The following is a 13,253-nucleotide window of genomic DNA, read 5'->3' as shown; positions in this document are numbered from 1 at the left end:
CTTGATAGATCTCAGCCTGTGTGGCTAGTCCATGTCTGGTCCCCATTCTAGGCTCTTAATCTAGTGTGTCCTTGAGTGTTCAGCTACCTTCCTGGTTTCCAGCTCCAGGTCAGTTGGTTAGGTTCCAATGCCAATGGTTGATCTGTCTTTTGGCTAGGCATTGTCTGTTTTCATCTCTGATGACATCACCAGGATCTGATGTTCTGTCTTGGTGCTTAGTAAGAGCTGAATAAATATTTATTGAATGAATAAATTGTAACCATTCAAGGGCAGTGGGTATTGCAGAAATGGTTTGTGGTCAGGTATTTAGTTTCAAAGCCAGGATGATTTTAAAAGTTTTGTTTATTTTCACCCAAACTCTAGCCCGTTAGAGAAACATGTGGCTGATTTTTTTAGATTTTAAAAGGTGCCAGAGGACTTAATTTAACACGCCGAAGCTCTTCAGCCTCCAGAGCAGTCACCCCGGACACTCTGGCTAGATTACCCCAAACCCTGTTCACATTCCTGCCATTTGGATTTGATCTGTGTGTTTCTGTTCAGTTGGGGATAAACAGCTTTTTAATAATTCTTTAATAAAATAACTCCATCCATCTCCGCTGTTTAAAATCTGTGTTGACGCAAATATTTATTTAAAAGCACTCCCCTTCACCTGGTTTGAAGGGACTCAGGTACTTTAGAGGTTTTTCAAATTTAAAACTTCACTTCTCAAAAATGAAGTTTGGCTTGCTGTTCTGTGGGGAGACCAACCACTTCAGTGACTAAATGAAGGAGAACATGGTGGCCAGACACAAGCTGAATGTAAGGACTACTGAAGAAGGCCACAGAAAGTATGGGAAGTGCTCCACCAAGCCTTTCTCTTAGGGCCTCATGCTCTTGGTCTATCAGCAAGGGAAGCCTGTAGGGTCCATTTAAGAGAGCAGGCTTGCTTTTCAGAGCATCCTTCCTTGCTAGAGTGAAGCTGTATCTCTTCACTCTGGATTTTAATGCATTCTTTACACGGTCTGTATTATGATCTGAATTGCTCCCACCCTCCGCCAAGTCTGTATTTGTTGAAGACTCTGTGTGCAGTGTTGCAATATTGGAGCAGGATGTTATGGAGGAAATTAAGATCAAGTGAGGTCGAGATGGGGCCGTCATCACATAGCTGCGCTCCTTAAGAGGAGGAAGGAACCTGCAGGGCTCCCTAGCACACCAGAGCCAGTAGAGGACACGGTGGTCAAGTACCATCCTCTAGCAAAGATGTCACTAGCCAGAGACTGACTTACTGACAGTACCTGGACCCTAGTCTTCTGGCCTTTCTGCCACAGGCAGCCGCTTAAGCCAGTTGGATGCTTAGTTTCTGCAGTATAAGATGCCAGCCTCCCCCTAGGCTTTCGTTTTCGGTTTTAGTGCCCTTTCCTAGGATAGTGGCTTGCTTTCTCTGATGGCTTGTCTTGATTGTCAACTTGATTGGATCTGGAATCAAGTAAGGAATACACCCCAGGGCAGGTATGTTAAGGGTATTTCTCAGGAAGATTAATTGAGGGGAACAGACCTTTCCCCAGAGTGAGCAGTGCTGTGGATAGAGGGTACCAGTGAGCTTCTCTGTGGCTAGAGAGAAGGTATCTTGCCTGCTGCCTCCACATCTGCTGACTTTGGGCCCCAGCTTTGTTTGGATTCCAACATGGACTGAAGACCACCAACTGTCAAGGAATTTTCTAGGATTTTCTTACCCAATTGGAGCTGCTGATGCATCGAGCCTTGTGAATTGAGCAGTGTGGCTTCTCAGCCTCTCTAATATATGCCATTGATGGACTACTCAGCTCTTATTTGTAAACTATTCTAGTAAACACATACACACACACACCCTCTCTCACACACACTTACATATACTCACACTCTCTCATAACACTCTCACACATACATACTCTCACACTAGCACACGTATTCACACTGTCACACACACTGTCTCTCTCTTACACACATGCACACACACATGAATACACACACTCTCTCTCACACATATATACTCTGATACTCACACACTCTTACACATATATTCACAGTCACACTTACTCTCTCTCTCTCTCTCTCACACACACACACACACACACACACACACACACACACACACACGCACAAGTTTCTTGATAGCCAATGATGTCCTTTCAACACCTGTGTGACCTTGACTAATACCTGGAGAGGTGGCTTTATCATCATCTTCATTCTGCAGAGAAGGAAAGGAAGTTAAGTGGCAGGTTCAAGGACATGTCCTGAAACAATTATAGTTGCATCTTTAACTCAGCATTCTGACTTCTTGTCTCCACAGGCCCTCATTGTGCCCCATTGACACTGCATAGATAAAAGGAAGACCATAGTATCAACTGGTGGAAACATAAAGCTTATGATGAATGCATTCTCTGGCCTGGTCCCAGGTTTTGTGTGTGTGCACGTGGAGGTCAGCCGATGACCTCCAGTGTTGGTGTCTCCTGTTGTCCACAGTTGTGAACTCTAGGATCTCTGGCCTGTGAGCTTCCAGCAATTGTCCTGTTTCTATCAGGACTGAAGACACTGTGCTACTGTCCCCGGCTATCCTCTGGAGATCTGAACTCAGTTTGTGAGGCCTCTGAGACAAGGCTTTTACTCACTGAACTATCTCCCCGCCATGGGTTTTATTTGTGTTGTTTCCTCTAATTCTCACCACAACACTAACTGATACTGCTTATTCTTTTGGTCCCTGGAACCATGATTAGAATGCTGCCACCTCGATGCACAAAACAATGTGAGTTATCTGCAGATATTTTTCTTTAGGTACTTGATTTCATTTGTCCACTAACCAGAGACTGCAGATAAATGCTGCCTTTGCCAATCACACAGTCAAATTTTTGCTCAAGAAAGATGATGGCACTGGTCTGCCAAGGCAGGAACTAGTGCCAGTCAGGTCTGCTGAGTCCTGGAACTGACCAGGTGATGGCATTATAATTAATGTTGGTATTATAATTAATACCCACTTAACAGTTGAGAATGAGCTACATCCTCTCCCCGTTTCCTGTATCTTAACCTGGATCATCCACCACTCGCTGCTGGCTCTTACACAAAAACTGTTAGAAATGATTATAGGTATAGGATTGCAGGTTAGGTCATTTGCACAAGGTCATTTTGTCCCCACAGTGACTTACCGTTATTTTTATCTTACAGATGAGGAAATCAAGCTAAGCAGACCAGAGGCAGCTTCTCAGCTTAGTGCTGAGACCAGTTTTGGTACAAGAGCCCCAGCAAGATAACTAGAGTGTCAGCATCCCCCTTTCCTGCGGAAACCTTTCTTTCTGTGAACATCCTCAGCCTACGGATAGTGGAGGACTCAGGCAACACCTGGCTCTATCGGCATTGTCAAGTCTCATAGCACCTGGGTTAGTTGTCTTCAGCCAGATTTTCTCCACCTCTAGCCAAATGCCAAACAATGTCCCTGGGTTCTGATCACTAAAGGTAAAGTGGTTCTTGGATACAAGGATTCTCCAGACTGTGTTGCATGGCCACATCTCGCTGATGGCTACTCAGATCCTGCATCTGGACAACTGCCCACCCAGCTGGCCTCTAGTGGAGCAGAGATGCCCAAGCATGCTATTGTTTTTGTGATGCACTGACTGCTCTCCCATCTCTGTTCTCCAAGCTTCTCAATGTTGGGCCCTGGTGAGGTCTTTAGGAAATGCTTTCTAAGCGTCATTAAGGCCTCCCCAGCTTTGAGCATCACACCTGCCATAGTAGAAAAGCAGGGTTGGCTTTGCGGTCCTGTGCCTGCCTGTACAGTGTCTTGAGTCCACATGCTGTAAAATGTCCCTGCTCTTGGCTTAAAGTTCTGCAGCTATTGTCTTGAAAATCTCAGTCATTTTTAGGTTAATAATTCTTTTTTTGGTTTTTATTCCAGACAGGGTTTCTCTATGTAGCTTTGGAGCCTGTCCTGGAATTCATTCTATAGACCAGGATGGCCTCGAACTCACATCTACCTGCCTCTGTCTCCCAAGTGCTGAGATTAAAGGCATGCACCATCACTACTCAGTCTCAGTCATTTTAATGTTATTCCCCCAAGTCATGCAGTGGCTCCTGCAAAGGCAGCTTGCCTATCTCAATGTTATCTAACTCCAAATCCCATGGCCTGTTCTTTGGATATTGGATACCTAAACAGATGTAAGGAAGTTTAATATTCCTACTTTCTCCATCTTTATTCTTTTTGACCATTATTAGAATGTTCCCCATGCACGAACAAAATGAGTATATACATGTCTTTCTCTTCAGTTGCTTGATTTCTTTTCATTTATCCACTAATCAGAGACTTCAGATAAACACTGCCTTTGCCAATCAGACAGTTAAAATTGTGCTCAAGAAAGATGACGGCACAAGTCTGCTGAGGTAGGAACAAATGTCCAGTCAGGCCTGCCGAGTCCTGGGACTGATCCGATGATGAGATGAATTGAATTCAGGACAGGGACTAACATAGATGGTCATGTGCTAGTTTTAATTCCTGGCCTGGAGCTGCCACCTGCACACCCTTGCTCTGGAACGTGGGTGAGTTGAATTGGAGGATGCTGTTTGGAGTAAGATTTGGTTGAAATAATCATCAGTGCATGTAGCATGTACAATTTGTGGAAACTTAATGTAAAAATACGATCAAGGGACAAAGTCCCTGCCCTTTCTGAAATTAAGGGAAAGAATAAACCCTGGCAAATCACCAAACAGCATACACAGCAATTCGGTGTGATAGACAGCAGCACACAGAGAATGTCAGGCACAAAAAGGCATTGTAGAGGGAGTGACATGGAGTAGAGAGTGGAAGGAGGACTTTCAGGGTGGGGACAAGAGAGTATGGGGAGTGGAGATTGCAGACTCAAAACCCCTGAGACTGGAAAAGGTATGGGCTGCTTGCGGCATGGGATACAGCCAGGAAAGAGCAGGGACACTGATGGTCGAGAGGTGAACCGTGATCATGAAAAGGAAAGTCACATTCAAAGCAGAAATTATGATTTTTGTCTTAGTCCTTAGCATCTGAAGTCACTGAAAGATGCTAAGTTTTCTGTGGTTAAGGTTGGTCCTTCTGAATTATGCCGGGTGGATTGATGGGGGAAAGGAGGGGCAAGTGGTCCAGATAGGAGCGTATGCTATCTGCCTGGTTAAAAGCTCATGGGAATTTAAAGTTGGTAGTGCATCTGTGGAAAATCTGTGTGACACACAGGACGGAGGAATGGGACTGGTGATGGACTCTGAAGCAAGGATGGAATGGACCACACCTGCACATAGCAGTCATTAAACAGTAGCTTTTTCCTTATCCTTGAGTCTGGGCCTCTGAGGCTGCCATCCCTTGAGTGCACTCTTAGAAATGTAGGCTTACCTTTCTAAGCTCCAGCTGAGAAAGCCCAGAGAGCTCAGGAGTATCCCCCTGTCCTTTCTGGTTCTGGGAACCTCTGCTGCCAGAGATGGCCACCTTATTGTAGCACCTGGTGAGCTGTTCCATTTCATATTGAAGTTACTGTCAGTCAGGGACCTTTGTCTCTGTCCTTATACTGTTGAGCCACACCTATGCCATTATACAATTGTCAAAAATCATGGGTTCCAGGTGAGGAGAAGCTATGTGTAGGTAGGTTGCTCTGGAGATGAGGTGGAAATGAGATCTCATGAAGGGGTCGCTGGTTTCCAAGTCATGACACCGCAGAGCAGGGTTTGGTGGAATAGGGATCTGATGCTTCTCTCTCCCCTGGGCATATCTGGGAGGGTGTAAGTTACAAAAAAAGAGGCTATGTGGTGCAAGGAACTCAACCAGGGACCAGGGTCTATGTATATACATGTGTGTACCTGTGTATTGTGGGTATAAGTGGATGCACACATATCAGTACATGGCATTTATTATGCCCATGTACTTGCATTCTTAAGCTAAGGGCTTCATGTGTATGTATGTATGAGATTGCATATTTCTGTGTATGCACATATGTGTTTGTATGTGTGGGATGTGTGTGTGTGTGTGTGTGTGTGTGTGTGTGTAAACTGTTTGTTGTGCTTGTGTGTATGTGCAGGAACCCTGGACTTAGGCAGCTCCTCCTCCAGAGTCACATATGCCCCTGGCTGCCAGCAGGTGGCCCCTGAGCACCATGTGCTAGGCTCTGGGGACAAGGTCTGCTCTGTTCATGCAGCCTTCTCTAAGAATCTTTCCACTGATCTGGCCTCTTCTCTTAAGCTTTGGTCCTGAGGCATACAGGGACTAAGGAAGACTATTCTAACACATATAATGGGCCCGACAGTGTAGGGCTGGACTGTGGGTAGGGCTGCTGAGCACCCCCCCCCCCCGTGGTGCTCCTGGCTCTGCGCCAGGCTCTCAGCTGCACTCTTGGTCAGTAGTCACATAGGCAAGCCTGGGCCTAGGCTAAACTAAGAAGGAATGTGACTATGTGACTAAAGATCTGTACTACAGAAGGGACTGAAGAAAGTGCCAGGCATGTCTGTTTACCTTGCTTACAGTGACACTAGGGTCAGGCAAGATAGCAACATGGTTTTTCTCTTGCTCAGAAGGCAGAGAGCTAATGTTCGTGTCTCCTAAAGACAGCAACCAAGTGCCCAAGGACAGCTACTCTTATTAGATGATGATTATCGTGTCTTTGGACTGTTGGACTTGAGAAGGAAAGTTGGACTCACTGACATGTTTGTGAGATCTGTGAGAATACTAAGAGGCTTCCTTAGCCCTTGGTGTTCGCATTGTCTATTACCTGGGTTATTTCTCATGGGTGCCTGTGAGCAGAGAGGGTCTTGTCAGACTGTGTCTGGATCTTTAGTGTTCATCCAAGGGCTGAGTCAGGATGGGTGCTTGATGGTGATTTGGTGAGCACTTAGAGGAGTAATGCCTATATAAGGATAGTTGGGGGTGTGGAATGGAATGCATGGAGCTTAGAGCCAAGTTCTGGTTGAAGCTGAAAGGATTCTAAGGGAGGTGGGAATTCTAAAAATGAAGGGAAGCAGACCCTTGGAGATGGAACCGGAAAAACTAGAGTCATTGTGCAATCCAGTGGTTTTCCTGTCAATTTCCTGCCAGACTTTGGGGACCTATGAATATAGCTCAGGACAGATAGTGGCAGCAGCAGGGAGGGAAATTTGAAGAAGCTGTGAGAGGCTGGGGGTGTAACTCAGTTGGTGAAGTAATTTTTTAGGATGCATGGAGCCCTGGGTTTGATCTCCAGCAAGGTGTAAACCGGGTGTGGTGGTACACTTCCATACTGATGAGGAAAATCAGAAGTTCGAGGTCATCTTCAGCTACATAGTGAGGCCAGTTAGAGTGCACAAGACCCTGTCTCAAAAGACCTACAACAAATCAATAAAATAAAGGAAAGAAAGAAGGTTGTTGGATGAGATTCTGGACATGGCCTCTATTCAATTGATAAGGTTCACTGTTTTTTTTTTTTTTCTTTGAAAACAAATTGGATGCCATTTTTCTTTGCTATTTATCATTTGTGCCTTGTGTGGTGTGTGTGTATGTGTTTGCTTGCTTGACTGTGTGTAGGCATATATACGTATGTATGTTTATGCACAAGGGTGTATATGTGTACTAGGAGGTCCAAGTTTGATGATGTTAGGAATCATCATTGATCTCTCTTTTACCTTCTTTATAGTGAGGCAGGGTCTCTCAATCAAACCCAGAGCTCATTGATATGCCTATCAGTCTTGCTCTGCTGTGTCCTCTTTCTGGGCCTCCAATTGTAAGTGGCTCATCAAGCCCACTTGGCATTTACATGGATTCTGGAGGTGTGAGTTTCAATCCTCATTCTTACACAGCAAACATTTAGCCATTGAGTCATTTTCCTTGCTCCTGAAATTCATTTTTAATTGAGAATATTTATTTATTGAAATCTGTGATTCTAAATTCTGCCACTATTTCAAGATGGCCATGCAAGATTTCTGTTTCCTTGGTGGTATATTCTAGTAGGGAGAGAAGGAAATATGTAAATGGATAAGTTAAGTCTGAGTGTGGCCCATAATGGAGCTGGAACCTAGTAGAGGGACTCAGGGAAGAAGAGGAGGCCAAGGGTGGACCCCGGGAGGAGGAGACAGCTGAGCCTCTGTTGTGTCTATGAAGTGAGAAGAAGCACTTCTGGAAAAGGTTTTTGTTTGAAGAAAAATGTCTATGAAAATCAGAAAACCATCACCTAGTCAGTCTTCTCTTACTTACATTTATTTGTTTAAATTTAAATCTAATACAGGATTCACTGTAAAAATTTCAAACACAGACACAGACACACAGACACACAGACACACACACACACACACACACACACGCACATACACACACTCATGGCAAAATGGTCCTCTCCCCTCCATGTCACCTCCCAAAGCCCCCAGACCCACTTACTAGTTCTCTACACCGATAGGCAGGTAACCTCTCAGACTTCTTTCTGTACATTGGCAAGTATATTTCTTAATTACTGCTTTTGCTTGTCTTTTAGGATGCTCAAATTTAATAATCCCACACAGGACTGTTGGTGCTCTCTACTATACTGGATCCTTTCCCAGGCTTCCTATCTTGGTAAATTGGTGCTCCCATCTCTCAGAATCTTCCAAGCCCCAAGCTGCCCCAAGCTTGGGGACATCCTGATTCTTTCTTTGCACTCAGGCAACACAAGTTACTGCCCTATCAGGTTCTGCAGGCTCTACTTTCAGGGCACACCTCATATCTGGGTGCTCTGTGTAGTCTTCAGCCTGGTCAAAACCCAGCACATCCTGCCAGGACCTTCTACATGCTCTTTATCCCCACCCCCTGTTATATTTTACAGTTTTTCCCCCATCCAGCGTCCTGTGAAATCTTTCAAATATAGTAAAGCACATCATGCCCCTCCCTCCTTGATACTCCAATGGCTTCCAATTTGCCTTCAGGAATAAAATCTCAACTTTTCATCTGAAATCTAAAAGTCAAAGCTTAAACGACTGGGCCCCAGCTTCCTTTCTAATCTCATCTTTTTCCTTCTTCCTCCTATACAGTATCCTGTAACCACACTGCATGCCACATCCTCGTCCTTCCTATTGTGTATAGAGACCTTGAGTTTGCTGGCCTGGCTTAGAGAACACCTTTCTAATCTTAGCCCGGTGTTACCCTCCAGGGAAGCCTTCCCCATAGCTTCACATATAAATAGACTCCCTTCCTTCCTGCTTCCTCCTCCTACAATCACCACTCTGTTTTATGCCTGTTTTCTTTCTCTTACACTACTTACATTACTGGACTGCCCTTGCTCCTTGCCTGTCTCTGATCCCTTGTGTTTCAGCCCTATCAGGACAGAGATGTGACTCCTACTGCATCATTTATATTTCCTCTTGCTGTGATAAAAACAAGCAAACAAAAACCTTGATTAAAGAAATGGGTTTATATACTGTATTATGTATCATAATTGTGCATGACTTTATTTATGAGCTAAATAAATGAATGGAAAAAAAAAAGAAATGGATTTATCTGGGCTCAAAGTTCCAGGATATAGACTATCACTGTGCGGAAGTCATGGTAGCAGGAGCTTGAGCTGGCTGGTCATGTTGCATCTGCAATCAGGAAGCATGGAGTGATGAATGCTGGTGCTCACCTTGCTTTATTTTTCTCATGCTTGTGGACCCCAGCCCAGGGGACGGCCTCTCCTAGATTCAGGGTGTGTCATCCCATTTCAATTAACCTAATCCACCACAGACATTCTCAGAGGCTAACTTATTCTTGATAATCTGTGGTTATGCCCAGAATGTTATCTTCTAGGTAATTCTAGATCTTGTCAATTGGTAATCAAGATTAACCACATACCTGACTTTCTCATGGCTCTATTGATGGATGAATAAAATGATCTTCTTTTTGTTGCTAATGCAAAGGGTGTAGCAAGCATTTTTGTAGCTATATACCTTTGGGAAATTGTGTAATGGTTTCTGTGCACAGATTCTTGGAAGTGGCTACATATATTTTTAAAATTCAATAGATATTACTAATTTCCCTCCAAATCACTGTATTAGTTTGAACTCCCATTTGCTTTGGTGGAGAACTGTCTTTTCTTACATCCCTATCAACTCTACATAAACAAATAGTCATTGTTTTCTTCCTGTTAGCCTGCGTTATAAACAAAACATAAGTATTATATTTTGTTTTAATTTGTACTTTCCTTATTCTATAATGTTGGATATGGCTTTATGTATTCTTTGTAGTTTTTCTCTTATATGTGGGTGTTAGCTTTAAAGTTTTCTGTTTGTATGCTGTAATCCAAACAAGCACAGAGGTTAGGTACCGACCTAGTAAGGTACCAGAGGAGAGAAGATCTTCAAAAGAAGGGGAAATAGAATAAAGTGTCATAGAGAGGTAAAAGGTGAAATTTTACCTAGAATAGGAGAATTTCATATGGGAGGGATATGACAGATGGGTCCATGATGGGATATGGGGAGGGGCAACTAACACTAAAGGGCATTTGAAAACAATACGAAAGCCTACTACCATAGAAGCTTAGCTTCCTAAAATATTTACATATACAAAAGTAGTCTAAATAGAATCACCAAGCAACACCTCCAGTTTCAGGAATGGATTACATCTTGCTGAGTCATTGGCCAAAAGGGTCACATGGACACCACCCCTCAACATCACAGGCTATTGTCCAGGCTATTGGTTGCTCTCCTCAATCTGATTGTATAAGTTGAAAACAATTACTTCTGTCATCAAGAACAAAACAGTCAAGATGGTGCCTAACTAGAAACTCCACTGCTACTAACTGATGTTTGTAGTGCTAGAGAGGCACTCTGCATAGTACTGGAAGAGAAAGATAATCATAATTATCACCCACCTACAAATCCCATGACCTACAGTTCTGACCTGCTTGCAAGTTATACTGGTGCAATTGGCACAAATGTTATGGGTGTAAGTGACCAACTTTCATGGACCTGTGCAGATCTGTGCCTGTGAGACCTGGGATCTGAGGACTTGAAAGAATGGGGGTAGATTACAGTCTAATGCTGTAGACAACCTTATTTTAGATTGAGTGTACTTTTACATGATGAAACAAAGTGAGCAATGGTCCAAGGAAGGTGGCTTGAGTTCAGAAAAGCATGCTCAGAAAAACATGTAAATAAATGCCAGTAAGCACATACTAAATATTAACAGAACATTCCTTTCTCAGAATTTTCTCAGGACAGACCAATTTAAACCCAGTTGCCTGGCATGTACTGTAGATTGTATTTGGGAGAGCATGTAGGCAAGGTAGAAGGCCATGTCCAGATTCAGGGTAAACTGACAAGATGGAGTTCTATAGCTATGTTCTGATTTCTAACAAGAATAAATAAGTTTTATAAATTGAGTGTAAATGTTTAACACAGGAGGCACACAATCACATTCAAGAATAATATAGGGAATAAAATGCACCTGAGGTAAAAGTCCCTCTGCCTTTTTTCCTGGAGTTTCTCTCCTAGTTCCCAAGCCCAACACATTATTCACCATGCATCACTACATTCTTTTGACCATGTTCTGACAGTAACCAACCACTTTTTATTTTTTGATTTAAGATAGACTCCATGAGAAGGCACCTATATCTGACACTGTTCATTTGGCTTCAAACCTGAGACTAGATAAGTCATGGACCTAAGAGAAAACCTGCTACTACTATTCTGCTAAGGGAACATAGAAATAAAAGGACTCCTTATGACATATTGCTATGAAAATGAATACAGATACTCACAACTTGACAATGTGAAGGGAGAGAGATACATTGGAACACCCAATTCTAAATGGGATGTCTTTATCAAACCCTCCTTTGAAGGCTCAGGGGACTATACTGAAGAGGAGGCAGAAAGATTTTAAGAGTTAGCAGTGGTGGATGACTCCAAGGAAACAGTAGGACTGGTGCACATATGAGCTCATAGAGACTGAGGCAACACACATAAGCAAGCCCTGCACACGTTCAAGTCAAAAGGGTATCAGCACTGAGAAGGGAACATGGACACAGGATTCCAACCCTAAGCAATTGCAATTGATACTTGCTGGTAGAGGGAAAAAAAACCCACAGTTTTCCAGTGGAGTGTCACTAGCTGTATTCCAGCTAAGGTCCCATGCCCAGGAGTAGTGGGCTAACACAAGACAGACTCTGGTTTTTGTTTTTTGTTTTGTTTTGTTTTAACCTTTTGTTATTTTTTGACTTATTGGTCTTCTGCTTCTTTAGATTTTTTGTTTTTGTTTTTTGTTTTTGAGACAGAGTTTCTCTGTGGCTTTGGAGGCTATACTGGAACGAGCTCTTGTAGACCAGACTGGTCTGGAACTCACAGAGATCTGCCTGTATCTGTCTCCCAAGTGCTGGGATTAAAGTCATGTGCCACCACAGCCTGGCTTCTTTTGATTTTTTTAAAGAGAGAGAGAGAGATCATAAAGTTGGGTGAATAGGGATATAGGGAGGATATAGGAGGAGTTGGGGGAACAGGAAAACATGACCAAAATATACTGTATGAAAATATTTAAATAATTTTTTAAGTTTGTGAGTGTTTTGCCTGCATATATGTGAACCACATGCATGCCTGGTCCCTGAGGAGGCTAGAAGAGGATGTTGGATCCCCTTGGGCTGGAATTACAGATGGTTATGAGCTGGGATGAGCTGAAAACCAAACCCAGGTCTTCCCCAAAGCAGGCAATACTCTTAACTGTTGAACCATCTCTCCAGTCCCCCTTCTTTAGTTTTTATATTGAGAAACTTATCCTTTTAAAACATTTTAAATTGATTTCTAAATTCTAATTTGTATGAATAGTCCTTATGTGTATCTTGAAATGTCCTTCTATGATGTCCTCCTTCTTTCAATGCTGCTTATGATACAGTCTTACCTGTTTGAGAGGGAAGAATGTGGAGAACACATCGATTTCCATTGAGAACACATTTCTCTATTGTTTTCCTGTAGATAGTTGGATCTATATTTAGGTAGTCTTCTGTTTGTCTTAGCCATGACTTTTAGAGTACTGCAGAACAAGTCTATCATTGGCCTTGATGCTGTTTCCCAACCTTGACAGCACATTTCACTATTGATTTGCATGTTTTCCTACCAGTGAAAGCATCTTGCTTTGTTGTTTAAACTGTTAGGACTTATGTCTTTGTGTTATGCAGAACACTGCCTGGCTCTTCAATCTTAGTTACCACCATCATCTTAACAGCCACTTCAGGGAATCCTAGTGAATAGGTGGCTAGGACTCAGGGGCCTTGTAGGGCTCCTCCTACCTTTCTTCAGTCTGAAGAGTAGTCCATCAGGCTTTTGCATGA

General features: G+C 43.2%; 1 long non-coding RNA gene across 1 annotated transcript in view; it reads left to right on the top strand.

The window, feature by feature from the left end:
- Positions 1-10,370, top strand: part of LOC118238314 — a 39,329-nt gene extending 28,959 nt beyond the window's left edge. Inside the window, exon 3 of the long non-coding RNA XR_004768258.1 lies at positions 3,178-10,370. This is a non-coding gene — a long non-coding RNA (uncharacterized LOC118238314). The remainder of the gene's footprint in view (positions 1-3,177) is intronic.
- Positions 10,371-13,253: the final 2,883 nt, after the last annotated feature.

Source organism: Cricetulus griseus, chromosome 2 (genome assembly GCF_003668045.3).
Source record: "Cricetulus griseus strain 17A/GY chromosome 2, alternate assembly CriGri-PICRH-1.0, whole genome shotgun sequence".
Classification (NCBI taxonomy): Eukaryota; Metazoa; Chordata; class Mammalia; order Rodentia; family Cricetidae; genus Cricetulus; species Cricetulus griseus.
Note: the sequence above shows the minus strand (reverse complement) of the source record. Positions and strands in the feature narration are given on the sequence as shown.